Source organism: Felis catus, chromosome B3 (assembly GCF_018350175.1).
Source record: "Felis catus isolate Fca126 chromosome B3, F.catus_Fca126_mat1.0, whole genome shotgun sequence".
Lineage (NCBI taxonomy): Eukaryota > Metazoa > Chordata > Mammalia > Carnivora > Felidae > Felis > Felis catus.
Window position 1 is genome coordinate 70024937 of NC_058373.1, and position 11545 is coordinate 70036481.

The following is an 11545-nucleotide window of genomic DNA, read 5'->3' on the forward strand; positions in this document are numbered from 1 at the left end:
TCACATCTCTGTCTCACTTCCTATTCCCTTGATGAGATTTTCAAAAATCAATTTCCAAATAAACTACTGGCAATAAAATTTTGTTTTTGGATCTTCTTCTGAGGGAACACAGCCTGAATAATTAGAATTACTAGTCCTGCATATATTTGATGTAATGATTCCTGACATTCTCCAAAGTGTGTTTGCATTTCATTTGCAAATCTTTGGGAAGCAGAAGAGATGTCATTATGTCCATCTTCTGTCAAAATGATCACAATTTCAATTGTAAGTATTATTTAGTAGATAGTGATACTCTGTGTTAAAATAACCCATATCATGGTGGATTCACATTTCCCATGGGAGTAGAGGTTATGAATAAATGCTCTAGTAGTAGGAATCTGTTCAGTGATATAGATATTATGTTCAGATATGGTCATGTTAAATGTCAGAAGTATCCAAAGTGGAAATACCCAAAGTGGAAGTCTTCCAAAGTGAATACTTAGTGGATGTATAGTTTTAGAGCTCCAGAGTCACATTCAGTCAGCAAAATCTGACATGTTCCTGCTCATTCAAACTTTTTATTGCTACTTTTATGTCTTTGTTCTATTATGTATAGATAGATGGAAGGATTAAAGACAGAGGTGATAGCAAAGTCAATACTATAGTGAGTCAATACAATGAACAGGTATTTATCACTTGAAGAATTGGGGAAAGGCCACAGAATAAACAGAGGGTTGATGGGGGGTGGGAGGGAGGGGAAAGTGGGTGATGGGCATTGAGGAGGGCACCTGTTGGGATGAGCACTGGGTGTTGTATGGAAACAAGTTTGACAATAAATTTCATATTAAAAAAATAAATAAACCAGACTGTGATTATGGTCAAAAAACAAAAAAACAAAACAAAAAAAGAAACATGAATAAGGTAAAAAACTGAGTCAACACAGTGATGTGAGCTGACAGAGTGACAAATGCCTTGGGTAAGTCTTTCTGAGAACATTTCCAGACAGTGACCAAAATAAGGATATAGGAAAGGATTAGTAAAAAGAAGGTGCCCATGCTCATGATGTTATTATTGGCAGCAATAATAAATTCAAACTTGGCTCCATCTCTGCATGCAAGTTTGATGATTCTGGAAAAGTTATAATAGAAGGTTTTTACTTCTAATATAACCACAAAAGCACACGTTTGTAACGAAAACAAATGGAGACATAAGTAGTTCACCACAGTTACCCAGCAAATAGTTACAAATGAAACATGTATTTTAGGGTATATGAAACAGGTATTTTAGGTACTGAAGAGGTTTACAGATTGCCATGTACCTGTCAGACGCTATGGCTATAACTAACACCATCTCCACTCTGCCCATTATGTGGATGAAGCATGTCTGTGCCCTGAAACTTTGCAAAGAAATCTTGCATTCATTAAAAAAGTCTATAATCATCTTGGGAACTGTGGTAAAGAAAAGTCCACATCAGTGAGGGACTGGTTGGCCAGAAGGAAGTACACAGGAAAATGTAAATGGGAATAAAAAAAAATACTAGAAAGAAAATGAAGAAATTTCCTGGGACGATCCCTAAATAGATCAAGGAGAATGTCAACATGAGAAAAACTTTAGTCTCCCAAGATGTAGAAAGTCCCAGCAACACAAACTCAGAAACCAGAACATCTTTCAAGCCTCATTTACTGGTGGGAGCATCTTTTCTTTTCTCTATATGAAGAGATTTGTCTGTGCTTATCTGAAAACTATAATGACTTCTTCTGAGTTGGTTACCAGAGGGGGACTGCTGACAATTACCAGTGCCTGTTCCCACCTCTTCACATTGTTCCTAGTCCTATAGTCAGGATCAAGTCCCAGAAAGCTCCAGTGAGTCAGGGGCAAAATGGAATCCATGACTAGATGCAATATACACCAAAATAACTGTAAGATTTTACATATCTGTATCAATAGACACCTGGAATGGATCCTAAGAGTGTTTGACTTGGATGGAAGGAATAAAATGTTGGATTGGCCATATTTAATGATATTAGTACACTAAACAATGATTCTGTATTTAGTATGTTAGCTTAGATGGCTTGGATTAACCCTAACAGTTTGATTTATTTGGTTGACTACAAACTTAGACCCAAAGCTAGAATAATATAGAACGAGGCTGATCTGTCAGAACCTCTTGGTTTATACTGTTAGAAGAAGTTACTCAAAGGCTGAGGGACATTGCAATGCTACAATTGTTGATGCAATTATCCCCTTCCTGTTATATTTTTTATTTGCTTTCCTTGTTTTTCAAGAGCTTTCTTTTGCCTTCATGGCAAAATATAAAGAGGCAGATAGGTAGGTAGGTAGGTAGGTAGGTAGGTAGGTAGATAGATAGATAGATAGATGATAGATGGTTAGATAAAAACAAAAACCAAATTTTAGTAGGGGAAGGAGATGGTGATTTACAAAAACAGATGTCACCCCCTAGGTGACTCATTAACCACTTTTCTTCTTACTTTCTTTAGAAACCAATGTGATTCTAGGAGACAATTCTCATAACAGACTCATTTCTGGCTGGCAACACCAAGTCTCTGAGTTGAACTTGGTCACTACCCAAGCACAATTAGTGCTATTAATTAACTGCTTTTATTATGGCAGTATTTTGTGTAACTCTTTGTATAGGGGAGAATTATGTAGCAGACAGAAATTTTCTGAGTAGTTTGGACTCCCTGAAAATACAGTTGCTTTATGCCCTGGGAAACTCTTTGTGTCTCCTTCTCTTAATAGGCTTGTGAGAAAGAGTATTCTGGGCTTCAGATTTTCCCATTCAGCACTTTGAATATATCATGCCATACCCTCTGGCTTGGAAATTTTCTGTTGAAAAATCTCCTGCTATTCTTGTTACTTATATCTATTTTGTTAGTTCTCTGGCTGTGGCCTTATTCTGTTTTCATTTGGGGTAAATTTCTCTGTCTTTTCTTTTTGTCTAAGTTTCTGCCTGTTTGTGGTTAGGAAGGTCAGCTATGTCTTCTGTTCTTGAGAGTGATGGCCTTATAAAGGAAGAGGTCCCATAGTGCCCTGATGTGTAGTGTCCCTTGTTCCCCAGTGCCTGGCACTTCTGGGAGAGTCTCTAGTGTGTGCTACATGTACTCTGCTGTTTTGTCCTGGCCACTTTGTCCTTTAGACCAGTTGTTTGTGGAGGCTCTTTCCCTGTTGTACACAGTGTTTGGTCCCTGGCCTGAATGTGACATATTTTAACCAGGTGTGCACTGGTCTGTTTATGAAATGAGACCTGTTGCCACCACCACTGGAAGCAAGGCTCCACAAAACTTACAAGTTGGAAGATGTGGTGTGAGCAAGTCTTCTGGGGGAGGAAGCCAGGCAAGTGGCTATATTTTTATCTGTTTTCAGAGTATTTATATCTTTTGCCTTTTTAAAATTGAGGTTAAATCCGCATAATGTAAAATTTATCATTTTGAAGTGAATAATCCAGTGGTATTTTGTACATTCACAAGTTTCACAATCACCCTTCTTAGTGCTAAAATATTTTTATCCATTAAGAAAACATACCATTGAATCTGTCCTTCTCTGTATGACTTATTTCACTTAGCGTAACACTCTCCAGTTCCATCCATGTTGCTACAAAAGGCCATATTTCATTCTTTCTCATTGCCACGTAGTACTCCATTGTGTATATAAACCACAGTTTCTTTATGCATTCATCAGTTGATGGACATTTAGGTTCTTTCCATAATTTGGCTATTGTTGAAAGTGCTGCTATAAACATTGGGGTACAAGTGGCCCTATGCATCAGTACTCCTGTATCCCTTGGGAAATTCCTAGCAGTGCTACTGCTGGGTCATAGGGTAGGTCTATTTTTAATTTTTTGAGGAACCTCCACACTGTTTTCCAGAGCGGCTACAGAAACTTAACAGAAGACCATGGGGGAGGGGAAGAAAAAAATGGTTAGAGAGGGAGGGAGCCAAAACATAAGAGACTCCTAAAAACTGAGAACAAACTGAGGTTTTATGGGGGGTGGGGGGGGGTGGGTGATGGGTATTGAGGGCACCTGTTGGGATGAGCACTGGGTGTTGTATGGAAACCAATTTGACAATAAATTTCATAATAATAATAAAAAAAAGAAAACATACCCTTAAGCTATTATTCCCCATTTTGTCTTTCCCCCAGATCCTGGAAACTACCCATCTGTTTTCTGTGTGTGTGGATTTACCTATTCTGGATATTTCATGTAAATGGAATCATACAACAAGTCAGCTTTTATATCTGGCTTCTTTCACTCAACATATTTTTGAGGTTTATCAGCATTGTAGAACGAATCAGTACTTTATTCCTTCTTGTGGTTGAGTAATATTCTATTGTTTGGATATGCTGCATTTTGTTTATTCATCTGTTGATGAATATTTGGATAACTTCCGCTGTCTGTTGTGATGAGTGTGGCTGTAAACATGTGTGTATAAATTTTTTAGAACTTTTTTTTCACTTCTTGGGGGTATATACCTAGGAGTGGAATTGCTGGGTCATATGCTAACTCTGTTTTTAACATTTTGAGAAACTGGAAAAAAAAAATTTCCAATATGTCTGCATCAGTTTACATTCCCATAAGTAGTGTATAAGAATTCTAATTTCTCCACGTTTTGCCAACAGTGATGATTTTCCTTTTATTAAATGGCCTTATGGTGGGTATGAAGTGGTTTCTTATGATTTTGATGTGCATTTCCGTAACAACTGTTAATGTTGAGCATCTTTTCATGTGCTTCTTGGCTACTTGTATATCTTCTTTGAAGAAATGCCTATTAACTCCTTTGTCCATTTAAAAATTGGGTAGTTTATCTTTTTTTCTTGCTGTGTTGTAATTGTTTTTTTCTATATTCTGGATGCTAGAGCCTTGTCAGAGATGTGGTTAATAAATGTTCCTCTTATTACCTAGGTTGTATTCTCACTTACTTGATAATGTCCTTTGTTGCGCAAAAGTTTGTAATTTTGATAAAGTCCAATTTTGATAATATAATTACACAAAAGCTTATAATTTGATAAAGTCCAAAATTTTATGTTTCCGCTTTGGTGTCATATCTAAGAACTTACTGCCCGTCCAAGGCCATGAGTTATATCTGTATTTTCTTCTAGGAGTGTTATGGTTTTAGCTCTTGTATTTAAGTCAATGATGCAGTTTTCATTACATTTTGTATATGATGTGAGGTAGGGATGCAATTCTTTTGCATGTGGATAGTCACTTCTTCCAGGACCTTTTGTTTCAGTTGTTATATTTTTTAGCTGCAGTTTGGTTCCTTTTTATAATTTCCGTATCTTCGTTGATATCCTGATTTGTTCATCCATCATTCTCTTGGTTGTTTTTTGTTTGTTTTTGTTTTTGTTTTCTCTTTGAGCTTATTTAAAAGTTTTTTAAAACTTTTTTTGTAGTAAGTTCAATATCTGTGCTTTCTCAGGGATAGATTCTGTTTATTTCTCTTGTACATGGGGCATATATTTTTTAAAAAATTTACACACTTGTTTTTTTTTTTAAGTGTACATTTTGGATATTATAGTTTAGTAACTCTGGAAATCACATTCTGTCTCCTCAGGATTTGTTTTTGTTAATTTCTGTGGGATATAGGTGGGTTTTTTTTATTGTTGTTTAGTGACTTCTATACTATCTGTATAATTTCTGTATTCTTTGTTTTGTTTGGTGTCTGAAGTTTCCATTGAGAAGAAAAGCTAGTAAAAACAAGAGGGGCCAGCCAGATGCCCGAGGCTGGGTACTCTCCTTGTATACTTTTGACTTCTGTAATCTTCCTTGCTTCCTGCCTCCACCCATGTAGCACCACTGTATTTAGTGATTTTTTTTTAATTTGCTGTTTATCAGATAATAATTCCACTTAGCATTTATTATTTACATGTGTCTTCATCCCTTTTTATCTTTGATTAGCTATGGTTTGTCTACATTGTAATTTTTTCTAAAAATAAGATTTTTGTTTTATTGCTTTGATAGACTATTTTTGGTTATTTATTAGTTTCTACTTTTATCTTGTTTGTTTTCTTTCTTATAGTTTGTATTATTTTTGCTTTCTTTTTAATTTTTTATTTGGCAACTTCATTCTTTAATTCTGTGACTTTTAAATGTTTTTGTCTGTACGTCCTTTCTTAGTGTTAAGTGCAGGTTTCCAAATTTCAAGATGGTTGGGCCTTTTGTTTCTCAATTTTATTTTAAATTCTAGATTTATTTCGTTATTATCAGAAAATACTTTTTGTAATATTTCTACTTTGTGACATTTATGTTTTCTTTGAGAATTAATAATCAAGTTTTGTGTGTGTCCCATGTGCACATGAGAAGAGGTGGTAGAGACACAAAAAATAAAGAGAAAAGAATTGAAACAAAATTGGGGCACCTGGGTGGTTCAGTGGGTTGAGCGTTGGACTCTTGATTTTAGCTCAGGTCACGATCTCTGTGAGATCAAGCCCCACAAGAGGCTCAGCACTTATAGCACAGAGCCTACCTGGGATTCTTTCTCCCTCTTTCTCTGTCCCTCCCTTGCTTGCATGCATTCTCTCTTTCTCTCTCTTTCTCTCTCTCTCTTTCTCTCAAAATGAATAAACTTAAAAAAAAAAAAGAAAAAACAACTGATGCAAACCAGTACAAAAATCAAGTCACAAAGGAAGTTAGCAAGAGAGGAAGAAAGGGGAAGAAACTATAAAACAGAACACATTGGCAGTAAGTGTTTTATAGTAAGTTTCCTATAAAACAAGGAACACATCAGCAGTAAGTTCTCTAATGTAAATGGACTAAATTATCCAATCAAAGGCACAGAATGGCTAAATGGATTTTTTAGAAAAATGAAGATCCAACTATATTCATTTTTTATCTAACTCTGCCTATAAGAAACTCAACTTTACCTTTAAGAACACATGCAGGCAGAAGGGAAGGAAAGGATAAAGATATTTATACAAATAGTAACCAAAAGAGAGAGGGTTATTTATCCTTATATCAGAAAAATAGACTTTAAGTCAGAAACTGTCACAAGACACAAAGAAGGTCACTGTATAATGATACAAGGATCATTTCATCAAAAAGATATAAAAACTCTATATGCACCCAATATCAGACTACATACATATGTAAGGCAAATATTAATAGAATTGAATGGATAAATAGATAGCAACACAATAATAGTGGAGGCCATCAGTACCCCAATTTCAACAACACTAAAACTAAGCTTTAGATCATGCAGCTCTGAATCAATAAGGAAACAGTAAATGGACTAAGACTAAATGGATCTAAAAGGCATCTAAAAAATTAGTTGCTTTTTTTTTTTAATAATTTACTGTCAAATTGGCTAACACACAGTGTGTAAAGTGTGCTCTTGGGTTTTGATATAGATTCCCGGGGTTCATCACTGACATACAACACCCAGTGCTATCTAGAAAAACTTTTATCCAAAAGTGGCAAAATATACATTTTTCTAAAGTGCACATGGAACATATTCCAAAATAGATCATTTTTTAGGTATAAAACAAATCTTAACAAATTTAAAAAGATTGAAATAACATGTAGTATATTTTCTGGTCAAAACGGTGTGAAAGGAGAAATCAATAACAATATAAAGCTGGAAAATTAACAAATATGTGAAAATTAAACAACACACTCTTAAAAAAATTTTTTTTCTACATTTATTTACTTTTTTTTTAAAATTTTTTTTTAACGTTTATTTATTTTTGAGACAGAGAGAGACAGAGCACGAACAGGGGAGGGGCAGAGAGAGAGGGAGACACAGAATCCGAAGCAGGCTCCAGGCTCTGAGCTGTCAGCACAGAGCCCGACGTGGGGCTTGAACTCACGGACCGTGAGATCATGACCTGAGCCGAAGTCGGATGCTTAACCGACCGAGCCACCCAGGCGCCCCTACATTTATTTACTTTTGAGAGACAGAGACAGTGTGAGCAGGAGAGGGGCAGAGAGAGAGGGAGACACAGAATCAGAAGCAGGCTCCAGGCTCCGAGCTGTCAGCACAGAGCCCAATGCTGGGCTTGAACCCACAGACCATGAGATCATGACCTGAGCTGAAGTCGGACGCTTAACGACTGAGCCACCTGGGCACCCCTAAACAACACACTCTTGAAATATTATTGCGCCAAACAAGAAATAAAAAGGGAAATATATTAGACAAACAAAAATGGAAATAGCGCATACAAAAGTCATAGGATACAGCAAAAATATTTCTAAAATCTTATAACAACAGACAGTTAAGAAAAATAAAGTTCTCAAACAATCTAACATTACATTTCAAAGACCTAGAAAAATAATAACTAAACCAAAAGCTAGCAGAAGGAAGGAAATAAAATAGTGCAAAAGTAAGTAGTAGAAAAACCAAAGAAAAGATTATGAAAACTGAATTTGTTTTTGGAAGGATAAAAAACTAGACAAATTTTTTGCCAAACTAATAAAAAAATAGAGAAGATTGAGATAAATAAAATTATAAGTGAAAGAAAGGAGACTTTATAACTGGTACTACAAGAATACACAGGATATTGAGACTACTGTAAAGAATTATAGGCAACAACTTGGAAGACCTAACAAGAAATGGATAAATTCCTAGAAATATAAAATGTATCAAGTCTGAATCATGAAAAAAATATAAAATCTTAATGGATCAATTACAAATAAAGAGATTGAATCAGGAATTAAAAACTTTCTGAGAATAGTCCAGGACCAGATGATTTCACTGGTGAATTTTACCAAACATTTAAAGAATTAGTGTTAATATTTGTTAAAGTCTTCCAAAAAATTGAAGGGGAAGAAATACTTCCAAAGTCATTTTATAAGGCCCACATTACCTTGATACCAAAGGTACATAAGGATACTACAAGAGAAGAAAACTAAAGGCTATATTCCTGAAGAGTATAGATGCAAAAATTCTCCACAAAATACTAGAAAAATGAATATAAATATTTATATTTTTAAATATATTTAAATATATTTAAATATATTTAAATACTTATATATTTAAATATATATTATATTACATATATATTTATATATATAAATATAATTTATAATTTATATAATTTATATATATAATTTATATATATAAATTATATATATAATTTATATATAATTTATAAAAATTAATATATATATTATATATATTATTTATATATATATACTTATAATATATATATATAAATATATATATTTATATATATATATAAAATAAAAATTAACATCCTGGACACATTCTTTTCCAACTTAATTGTTTTCATTTAACTTATACCTTGTAGATTCCCCCAGAGCCCTTATTTGGAGATATTCCTCACGAATTTTTATAGTTACTTAATGTTCCATAATGTATAATTTATACAGTTTTTTCTGATTTTCATTTCAGTATTTTTTAATCTTTTGCTATTTAAAACAATGCTGCAACAAATTCATGGGTTATTTTGCATTTTTGTACATGTATCGTCAGGATAGAATTAGGATCATTGGGTCAGAAGTTAGCATTATATATTTCGTAGATATTGCCAAGATGTAACACCATTTTGTATTCTTATCAATAGTGCATATGAGGGCCCTTTTATGTATATCTTTACCAGTAAGTTGTATTATTGAATATTGAAGTCAGATATTTTATATTTTAAGATCAAAATTGGTATTTCAGCTTAGTTTTAAGCTGTGTATATCTTAACATGAAAGAGCTTGAACATTTTTTTTAGAGTTTATTTATTTAGTGAGAGAGGGAGAAAGAGAGAGAATCCCAACCAGGCTCTATGCTGTCAGCGCAGAACCTGATGGGGGCTCAAACTCATGAATCTAGAGATCATGACCTGAGCTGAAATCAAGAGTCAGGTGCTTAAGTGACTAAGCCACCCAACCCCGAGAACTTGATTTTTTTTAAATGTATTTAACCCATTTTTATCTCTTTACATATCAATTGTAAATTAATATGTTTTATCTATTTTTTTGTTTGCTGGTGTGTTTTTAGAAGTTCTTTATAATTACAGCTGTTATTCTTTGCCATGTGAGTTGTAAATACTTTCTCCTGATATCATATTTATCTTCTCTACTTTGTTCATGGTTTTATCATGCATTTAAAACATTAATTTGATTTAGTTAACATTATCAATCTTTATCATATTCATGGATTACAAATTATAACTCAAGTTTTCTTTTAATATTTGTGTAGTTAAAAAAATATTTCTGCTTCAGTTTACTTAGAAATTGTCCTGGCATGTGGCATGAAGAATAGGTCCAATATATCTTTTCCCAAATTACTATCCAGTTATTCCACCATCACATTAATAGGTCCTTCTTTTCTCCACTGATTTGAGATACTGCCATTATCATGTGCTCATTTTCTTATGTTTTCAACCTGCTTATGGAATTTCTATTCTCTTTTTTTCCCCCTGTGGTAAACATGATTTTAATTCTCTTATCATATGACTCTCCTTATTTATTAAGCTACAATTTGAAAAACTGCATTCTTTTCGTATTATATTTAATCTTCAATTGTAGCGTGGTTCAGTGATTCTTGCTGGAGTGTGAAGCTCTTTATCAGAATAATTTTCCAAGCTTTTTAAAAATTTATACTCCCTCTACTTCTATCTTGACTTTTTGACATGTGTTCCTAGAATGGTAGGGTGTATGAGCATGAATACACACTTGCACATACATGCACACACTTACACTTACAACTACAATGTCCCCAAAATGAGCATCTGTTAAGATTGGTTTATATCATATCCCTCAAGTATGTCAGGATAAGATAAAGGTTGAGAACTTTTGGCCTGTTAATATATATGCTTTATATAATAATGTTAATAGTACCTGATACTTATGGGATCCTGATAATATGCCACAAAATGTGCTATTTATCTGATATAAATCAATAAATTTATTGATTTATTAAAAAATTTATAAATAGCACACTGATATGCACTATTTATCTTATATGCAATGATATCTGATATAAAATAGATTTATATCTATTGTCTTATTATCCCTCATAATAACCATATATATAGGTATTATTACCCTCCTGTTGCACATGTGGAAACTGAAGCTTAGACAAGCTAATGCCCAGTCACGATTACTAATGCAGAAGTAGAGTTGGACCCATCTCTTTTTGACTTCAAAGTCTGTGTTTCTAAAAGTTAACCATGGAAAATGATGTGAATGGATCAAACTGATATACTTTGTGCCAACACGTTGAAAGAACTTGGATCTTTCTAAATGCCTTTTACTGCTTGTGATATCTTGTAAGCTACAAGATATCAAGTGCCTGTAAGGCAAATTTTACATTGTCAGACTTACTCTTCCTGTCACTTTTGATAATGATCTCATGGATCATGGGTTATTCTGGTGATTGCAGATGAACTATAGACTGTTGCAGTGTGAAGAGTTTCTTTTCTAAACCTCTTAAAAGTTAGCTCATAGCACTGGGTGTTGTATGGAAACCAATTTGACAGTAAATTTCATATATTTAAAAAGAAAAAATTAGCTCATAAATATCCTTATCACTAAGCATGTTTTTTGAGTTAGGTGTATGGAAGTTGCTTCCTTGATGTTTTTAGGGAAAATGAGTCA

The 11545-nt window shown here is 33.7% G+C and overlaps 1 pseudogene; it reads right to left on the bottom strand.

The window, feature by feature from the left end:
- Nucleotides 1-519: 519 nt before the first annotated feature.
- Nucleotides 520-11309, bottom strand: LOC101092942 (annotated as a pseudogene).
- Between the last annotated feature and the right edge of the window lie 236 nt (nt 11310-11545).